The sequence below is a fragment of the Podarcis pityusensis genome, assembly GCF_964106645.2.
Source record: "Podarcis pityusensis genome assembly, chromosome: 3".
Taxonomy (NCBI): Eukaryota; Metazoa; Chordata; class Lepidosauria; order Squamata; family Lacertidae; genus Podarcis; species Podarcis pityusensis.
The window spans coordinates 116,415,995-116,425,975 of record NC_138026.1 but is presented as its reverse complement, the minus strand read 5'-3'; positions in this window follow the sequence as shown (position 1 = coordinate 116,425,975).

Below are 9,981 nucleotides of genomic sequence, written 5' to 3'. Positions count from 1 at the left end.
AGTACATTAATCTGACCAGGTATTCGAGGATTCACTGGGCTGGAAATATTGTTTCGATGTGCCTTGTACCCCAATCAGATGAAACATTGGTCATGGCTTGCTAAGTGATTTCATCCTTGAAGTGTCATGCAATGCACTCACAGTCTGCCACTGAGTACTCCAAAGACCTCTCCACCACCTTTGACATGACGAGCAGTATGCCAAATGAAACAACTCTATTGGGCAATATTGTCAGAAATCAGAATAATAGAATCACAGAGTTGGAAGGTACACCAAGGGTCATCTAGTCCAACCTCCTGCAATGCAGGAATCTCAGCTAACGCATCCATGACTGATGGCCATCGAACCTCCGCCCTGTAAGGAGAATCCACAACTTTCTGAGGGAGACCATTCCACTGTCCAACAGCTCTTACTGTCACAAAGTTCTTCCTGATGTTTAGTCAGAATCTCTTTTTTTGTAACTCGAAGCCATTGGTTCGAGTCCTATCTTCCAGAGCAGGAGAAAACAAGCTTGTTCCATCTTCCATGTGCAAGCCCCGGGGAGGGGCTTATGTGTGGACCATAAGCTTAACAGGAGTCAACTGTGTGATGCAACAGCAAAGAAACTAATGCTATTTTAGGCCTCATCAGAAGTATATCATCCACTCTATTCTGCCTTTGTCAGAGAAGGGTGACCAAGGTAATCAAGCGTCTGGGACAAAGCCTTACAATAACCGGTTGAAGGAGCTGTGTATGTTTAGGCTGGAAAAGAGGAAACTTAAAGGAGATATGATAGCCATCTTCAAATATATCAAGGGCTGTCATATGGAAGAGGGAACAAGCTTGTTTTCTCCTGCTCTGGAGAATTGTTCCCATTTTCTTCCCATGTAGCAAAACTTATGAGATTTCAACTTGTACCCATTGCATTCAGGGCATATAGCCCAATGGGTTTCTCTTAGTGTGAGAGGGGAGGTAATGTATAATTCAATGTATATTGCCTAGGGCTCCAACCACTGAAGATTTTGTATTGCCCAGAAGGGTATTACAAAATACCCTTCTGGGCAGAATAAAATTGGACTTTTCTGCAGTTGAAAGTGTCTGTGTGTGCTTCTTCCCTTTCTACTCATTTTACTTATTGCTCTTATAACTAACTATCTAGCTAAGGGACAATCATGTTTTGCATTGAGAACAAATAACGTTATAAGGTATAAGGAAAGCTTGGATGGAGAATGGACTATCCTGCTACTTCAATGATTCTGTGAAGCATATCAGCTGCATCAGCTCACTCCATACCTAATCCAAGATCAGGACAAGAGGTTCAACTCTGCATGGCAACTATGACATTGCTCCAATAAATTCCCATAACCACTCCCCAAATTAGTAAATTCGAGATATGGTCTGCTCACGCATGGGATCCCTGTGCCTTGCAGGAATGTTGATCTTACCAGCACACGCTCCCTCTGCATGGCTGAATCTGCTCCCTACTATAGATCTTGCAAGTTGCATTGGGTTGCCTAGAGCAAAATAAATTGACTAACAGATTGGAGAAGATCAGTCTACATCCCAATCCCAAAGAAGGGCAGTGTCAAAGAATGCTCCAACTACCACACAATTGCACTCATTTTACACGCTAGCAAGGTTATGCTTAAAATTCTACAAGGCAGGCTTAAGCAGTATGTGGACCGAGAACTCCCAGAAGTGCAAGCTGGATTTCGAAGGGGCAGAGGAACCAGAGACCAAATTGCAAACATGCGCTGGATTATGGAGAAAGCTAGAGAGTTCCAGAAAAACATCTACTTCTGCATCATTGACTATGCAAAAGCCTTTGACTGTGTCAACCATAGCAAACTATGTCAAGTTCTTAAAGAAATGGGAGTGCCTGATCACCTCATCTGTCTCCTGAGAAATCTCTATGAGTTAGAACTGGATATGGAACAACTGATTGGTTCAAATTTGGGAAAGGAGTACGGCAAGGCTGTATATTGTCTCCCTGCTTATTTAACTTATATGCAGAATTCACCATGCGAAAGGCTGGGCTGGATGAATCCCAAGCCAGAAATGTTCTATTCTGAAGGAAATCAGCCCTGAGTGCTGACTGGAAGGACAGATCCTGAAGCTGAGGCTCCAATACTTTGGCCACTTCATGAGAAGAGAAGGCTCCCTGGAAAAGACCCTGATGTTGGAAAAGATGGAGGGCACAATGAGAAGGGGACGACAGAGGACAAGATGGTTGGACAGTGTTCTCGAAGCTACTAGCATGAGTTTGACCAAACTGCGGAAGGCAGTGGAAGACAGGAGTGCCTGGCATGCTCTGGCCCATGGGGTCACGAAGAGTCGGACACGACTAAACAACAACAAAACCAAGTTAATTAATAATAATAATGGTTCTTGGTTCTCTTGGTCCTCTGTTACAAGGCCTAGTCCACCTCTTGGCGATCCACCCCACGGTGGGCATTCTCCCTATTCACTCATATCTATAAGCTGATTTAATATTCAGGTCATATGTCTATCATCAATCACAATGTAATTATTTTCTATCAAGTGAGAGCTCTTAGAGAGAGAGTTAATCTGTCAATTCTTCTCCCAGAAGTGTATATCTCTCATGGACTGGTTGGATGCAGAGGGGGGGGCGGCAGCTGTGGAACCCACAAGGGATGAAACATGGATCAGTGGCTATGATGGCTAAGTAATGCTTCAGGGGATATGATACCATTTTTCCAATTCAGTGAATCTTGAATGCATCATGAGGTTAATGTACTGTACAGAACTTCTTGAACAGCAAGGAAAAACCAGCAAATCAGTGTTGCTTGACAAGGATCTTGGTTATTAGTGGGATGTGAACCACATTGAAACCATATTTCCAACTGGGTGAATCATGAATGCATTGCCAGATTAATGTACTCTGCCACAATTTCCTCTCTCTGGAATACCATGGCCTCTGGAAGGGTAACACAGGGAAGGCATTTTGTAATTCATTGTGTAATGCCTAGGGCTCTGATCACTGGAGATTTTGTAATCCCTAGAAGGGTGCGCATTGCCTCTTCATTACGTCTCAGGTTGGGGTACAAGGAGCATCCACCTTGACCTTCTCAGAGCTATGAAGACCATATAGTTTTTCAATGTTGTGCTTGCTCTGCTAGTCATTCCCAATCCAGGCAAGAAATTACCTGAGGAGAGGAATGAATAATATCACCGTATAGGGCCAAAACATATCCCAGATTCTTCGTCCTCTTCCATTTTTGTTTCCAAGTTCTACCTTTCCAATTTCCATATGCAGTAGCTCTGCACCTCATGTAGGTGTTTGCTTCCAAGGGTAAAGCACATGTGCAAAATTTTGCATATAGACAAAATTAGGTTATCTTAACCTGCTACCTAACCTGCCTTCCATAAGGTGGCTTATGAGGTGGGGAGAACCCGACACATGGTAGGCTGAAAATGCCTTTCCAGGGAAGCAAGGTGAAGAGCTCAAAAGCTCTTTTTACACTGGTCTGCTTGGGTTTACTTGTTGCGAAGTAACCACTTAGCTTTAAGCAAAGGCCTATCATCATGCAGCTCTGGGACTGGTAGGGATGCTCTTATATGGTGTCACAGGATAAACTGACTTCCTGTGACATCTCACAACAGCATCCTCACCTTGTCCTTTACAACTGAAACCATGCAGGTTAAATGCACATGTCATGCAATTTTCAACAATGGCAGAGGCCTGAGTACACTGGGTACCAGCGGCAGGTTTGTGTGGGGATTGTGGTAGCTTAAAGTTGGGTTTCAGTACAGCAAGAAGGAGTCTGTTGTATTCCTTTTCTTTCACTGCGCAGCGATCCCCCTTGTTGTTCTGGCTTCTGAGATTCAGAATATTTTTTTTCTTGTTTTCCTCCTCCAAAAACTACGTGCGTCTTATGGTCTGGTGCATCTTATAGAGCGAAAAATACGGTATATATTTTAACTTATAGTGTTATTTACTAGATTCTATTTTCCTAACCATCCAGCTTGAAGTATCATGTAGGTGGAGAGGCAGATAAAGGTCATTTGTTGCTCTGTGACTACAGGATTCACTGATGTGTCAGACCTAAATTCGTGCATGTATGGTGCTGTGCCCGCATACTGTGTAATGAAGGAATGTCCTCTCATCTATTCAGACATTGGAAGTTGTGGTAAAGACATTCGTTGCTGTTATTCTGGTAAGAATAAAGATCCTATTTTAAAAAATGCTTAGTATGGCTGTGAACAGATACCTGGATCTGATTTCTGGCCCAGTTTGTAATTTAGATTGTGCCAGATTCTGGACCAACCCAGCCCATCCTGTATCCATGAAATGAAAATTTTGGAAATCCTATTGACTTGTGTTGGGAAACCAGGGAGTTGAAGGAGACAGTAGTAAGACCACAAGTTCAAAAGCCCTCCCTAGATTCAAAAGATCTAAGTAATTACTGGCTAGTTGCTGGTCTCTCCTTATTATGCAATGTTCTTGAGTAAATGATCATGGACCAGATCCAGACGATCTTGGAGGGAAATGATTTTCTAGATCCATTTCAATTGCGGTTGAGACCTGGCTTTGGCACAGAAAATCTCTCAGGAGAGTGTCCTTGTTCATTCTCCTCAACCTCTCAGGATCTTTTGATACCACTGAGCATGGTATGCTTCTGAAGGGACAGTCTGAGTTGGGGGTGGGTGGCACTGATTTGTGGTGGTTCTGGTCCAGCTTGGATGGTTGTTTCCAAAGGGTGATGCTTGGGGAGTATTAGCCAGGGGGTGCTGGGTGTCAAGAGCTGAGGTGGCCTCAGAGTACACAAGTGGGTGAGGGAGCCCAGCCAGCCAGCCAGTTTGCCAGCCCTTGGTGTTGGGAAAGGGCAGACAAGTGGGAGGCTGGGCAGACAGGCAGGTGCCACGCTGGCCTTTCTTGTCCTTGTCTGGTAGCTGAGTGGCCGGTGCCAAAGGGGAGCCATTCTGCCACACAGGCCTGGTGGCACCAGCTGCTGCCTCCCAAGGTGAATAAGGTGCTGGCCTCATGTTCACCTTTGGCCACTCTCTGTTGGGACACTAGGGCTGGGGGCATCCTCTTCCTAGGCCCCTGTGGGGTGGCATGGTGAGGCACCTCTCTTTGGGGTGGGCAGGAGACCTGATGACCCTTGGCATCCCCCAGCTGTTCAATTCTATAATTCTATGAAAAATACTTGGTATTTAACGTATTAATTCGCTTGCAGGTGAATTGAAGATGGTGTGTTTGAAATATTCTTGCTGGTGGCTTGCACACACATTACACTCGCCCCAGATATTGTCAAGGCAGACAGGTCCAGCAGGTGGTTGTTCCTGCGTTTGTTGTTGTGAATTATAATATCAATATCAATAATACTTTATTTTATAAATATAACACCACAAAGCAGCAACAGATGGAGTAGTGCAGTTGTTCAAGGGCCAGAGGTTAAATTTGACTTTGTCTTTCTTCTTCTTTTTATTCCTATTCTCTCACAGAGCAATAGGCTGAAGGAGGTATCTACATTTGCTCTTACACTCCTGCTCATTGGAATGCAGAATAAAATTGGACCTGTCTGCAGCGAAAGTATCTGTGTGTGCTTCTTCCCTTTCTGCTCATTTTACTTATTTCTTTTAAAAGCCCCATTCCATGCCCAATAAGCATGGGGCAACCTTGCCTGGTGGCACTGTGGCCCATAAATTGCAGCAAAATCTCCTCTGTGTAATGGGCTTATGGGAAAAAGCTGTCCCATGAGCAATGCCAGATTTACATATAAGCTGAACAAGCCATAGCTTAGGGCCCCACTTTCTTGGGGGCCCCCAAAAAAATTAAAGGGGGAAAATCTGGATGTACATTTCCAATACAGTGGTAATAATAATAATAATAATAATAATAATAATAATAATAATAATAATTATTTATTATTTATACCCTGCCCATCTGGGCGAGTTTCCCCAGCCACTCTGGGTGGCTCCCAATCAAGTGTTAAAAACAGTACAGCGTTGCATATTAAAAACTTCCTTGAACAGGGCTGCCTTAAGATGTTTTCTGAATGTCAGGTAGTTGTTTGTCTCTTTGACATTTGATGGGAGGGCGTTCCACAGGGCGGGTGCCACTACTGTGAAAGCCCTCTGTCTGGTTCCCTGTAGCCTCACTTCTCACAATGAGGGAACCGCCAGAAGGCCCTCGGCGCTGGATCTCAGTGTCCGAGCTGAACGATGGGGGTGGAGACGCTCCTTCAGGTATACAGGACCGAGGCCGTTTAGGGCTTTAAAGGTCAGCACCAACACTTTGAATCGTGCTCGGAAACGTACCTCGGGTTAAGAACTTAATTCGTTCTGGAGGTCTGTTCTTAACCTGAAACTGTTCTTAACCTGAAGCACCACTTTAGCTAATGGGGCCTCCTGCTGCTGCTGCGCTGCCAGAGCACGATTTCTGTTGTCATCCTGAAGCAAAGTTCTTAACCTGAGGTACTATTTCTGGGTTAGTGGAGTCTGTAACCTGAAGCGTATGTAACCTGAAGCATATGTAACCCGAGGTACCACTGTATATAAGATAAAAAAATAAAAAAATAAAACCTACATGCAGCAACAGTGTTTTGTGTTGGGTAGGCTCCATATTAGTTCCATAAATTACCATATAGCATATATTCAACACAAAAAACAGCGACAATTTGTTGTTGACAAAGGAAAGCTCGACATATAAAGGGCCCCATTACCTTCATTAGCTTAGGGCCTCATGAAATCTAAATTCAGCCCTGTGCATGAGCCTTTGCTGTGGAGGGGAAGGGAAATCCTATTGTCAGAGCTGCTTCCAGATCCTAGCTCACAGAGGATCACGCTAGCCAGCGATCATTAAATAAAAGTCTTTATTGAGTTACAGTTTCCATTCTCAAGCTGCTGCGTGCAACTCTACGTCTCATGGTTAGATCGGCGAAGCTCCATCTGAGTCTCCGCCCCTTGTACACCAACTTAATATCCTAGCCTTGCTCCACCTTTTCCGCCTGACTGTTCTTCTCTGGGTCCCTCTGCCCCCCGGGGTCTCTTCCTTCCGGGATTCCTCTGACGCTGACGCTGACCCCCCTGACTCTTCTCCCTCCTTTCGGCGGGCTTTAGGACCTGGCTCCCTTTCCGGGCTGCCTACTGCGCCACCTTCCTGTGCATTTGAACTTGTCGCGCGCGCCCAACCTTCCACCTTCCGTCTGACCGTTTCTTCGCTCCCCGATGGAGGTGTGGCCACTCCTGACTCGTGCCCTCCCCCCTGTTGTGAGCTGCCAGCGCTTGATCCCTGGCGCCCTTCCTCTTCCCTGCTCTCTGGCGGTGACGCTGGTCCTGATTTCCAACTGCTCCCCTCTGAGTCCCCTCTGGCTCTATCTTCCTGGGGTGTCCCCCTAGGCTCCCCCCTTGCCCTGGCCACTGGTGCTCCTTTCTGTGAATCTTCTGATTCACTGGAAAGACTCGGAGATCTCGGGTCGTCGTCATCACTCATCTTTTCTTCTGCCTCCTCTCCCTCGCTCTCTGTTTCCTCCCTTGCCCTTGCCTCTGCTCCTGAACCCCTGACACCTATGTAGGACTGCTTCCCCTGGAGCTCACAATTATTTTGCTTTGAGAACTTCCCTCTCACCCATCCTCAAATTAGAGCCTTTACAGAGCAATTTTCGGTTGTTCGTTGACAGGGCCAGAAATGATTTTCTCTCTCAAAAACTGAGACACTTGGTTATTGTTTTGCCTTTCCCTCAGTGAAATTATGGCTTTCCTTTGTTAGGTGGAAGAACATTGTTTGTGTGAGGGGGGAAATGGTGTTGGGTAGGATCAACATAGTATAGGGAAGAACCTATAAGGGGTCTGAGGGGTGGATTGACCACAGCAAACCCAAGCGTGGGTTCGGTATCTGCTTGCTTGGAGTCTGCACCCTGGTCTTCCAGTGAGACCTCGCTTGCCTGGCTTGCACCACAGCAAACTTCAACACTGGCTGACTCCCATTGTTCTGCTTTGGAGGGGTTCAAAGCCAGCGGAACCATTCCATCACCTCTTCCCCATACCATTCTGACCCAAGAGTCCTGGCCCAGAGATGACTTGTTAGTGAGGAGGTCTTACCCCTCTATTGGGGAGGCTAGTATGGGGTCTGGGATTCCCACTATTGAAGGGCTAGGGAAGAATGGCGGTGGGGCTAAATATCACTATCGGCGAAGGGTTATGAGATGCAGTGATGCTCGAATCCCTTCCAATCTATGCCCCATCCCAAGGGAAAGGTAAGGGCGAGCAGGGATTACCCACCTCCGGCATTGGTGTTGTGCAATGCCAGGTCCATAGGCAATAAAACCGCCACCATTCGTAACTTTTTTGTCTCGCAGGGGATTGACCTGGCTCGCGTGACAGAGACCTGGGTATGGGAAGGTGAAGTAATCTCCCTACATGAGATAACACCTCCAGGTTTCTCTGTCCTCCATCAATCGCAGACTCTGGGTCAGGGGGGTAGGAGTAGCATTGTCAATCCGGGAGGATTGCTTTTTCAGGGCTCTGCCACCACCGGCGATCTCCGGCATTGAATGTGTTGGTCTCATGTGGGGCACTGAGGAGAACTTGGCTGTCTGGCTGGTGTTCCGACCAGCTAGCGCACTGGCAGCCACCCTGTCAGACCTGCTGGAGGTGGCGGCAGGCTGGGCCTTGGAGTTCCCAAACCTATTGGTTTTGGGAGACTTCAATGTCCATGCCGATGATGCCCCCTCCTCACAGGCTCTGGACCTAGTGACTTCCATGGCAACACTGGGGCTCTCCCAGTTTGTTATGGGCCCGACCCATCAAGCAGGCCACACACTGGATTTGATCTTTGGTGCTGGCATAGATGTGATCATGCTCCCCCCTGTGGAAGTGCCATGGTCTGATCACTACGCTCTGAAAGCCCAGATTGACTTCCCGCTCCTCCCCTGCTCAGGTGGCGAGCCTATTTGGGCTCAACTGCAAAGACTGATGGATCCTGATAGATTCCTTCTGGCCTCGAGGGACCCTGCTCCTCCTGGCGACTCATTAGATGACCTTGTCGAGGACTGGAATAACTGGCTCTTGATGGCCATTGATGAGATTGCGCCCAAGCGCCCTCTGCGACCCCGTCGAAACCGGGCCCCTTGGTCTACTGTGGAGCTCCGGAAAATGAAGCGGGATCTCAGACGGCTAGAGCGAGTATGGCGATGGACTCGTAACGGAGCTTCAAGAACATCTTATAGGACGCTTATGAAAGCCTATGAGATGGCTATGAAAGCTGCTAAGAAATCTCACTTCGCAGCTTCCATTGCATCCGCTAGCTCTCCCCTGGCACAACTTTTTAGAATAATTAGGTCAATAACATCCTTAGCAGGACAACCAAATTTAAGCACAAATTCAACCCCCAGCTGTGAGGCATTTGCGAGCTTTTCTGCGGAGAAAGTCCTGTTGCTTGGCCGTGACCTGTAGGGATATCGCGGAGCGGGGAGTGGGTTCCGGAGGGAGCACACTTCCCCGCCAGCAGGCAGCCACAATCTGCCTGCATGCATGACCTTGGGGTGCAGGGAAAAACCCCCCTCAGACAGGCCACGGCTGTCGGAACATTGTCCCCTGTGTCTGACCTTTTGCGGTCTCAGAAGTCAGCGGTGTCCTGTCTGTAACTTTTCCCCTGAGACCTTTTGTCTACTACGTCATACACTGTGCAAGGGGAAAATGACGCTGTGGAACAGGTGCCAAAATAGCTTTGTACCACCCCACGATCTCGGGACGGAAGATGTGTAAAGGTCAAAGCCCAAACATGTATCTGCCTAGCTTGCATATTTGTCTCAATAAAAGGAGGCTCCACAGGAATGGTGGTAACTCGCTTCAGACCACCTGTGCGCAGCTCACATGATGATCAACACCTGTCTCGTGCCTTCACTTCAGTGACCTCCCTGCCAATTTAGATACTGTGACAGAACTGGAGGCCCCTCAACTGTCTTCGGGTCCAGTGTTAGAACATTTCGATCGGATACTCCCTGCAGATGTGGATAGACTCCTCCAAGCTGGTAG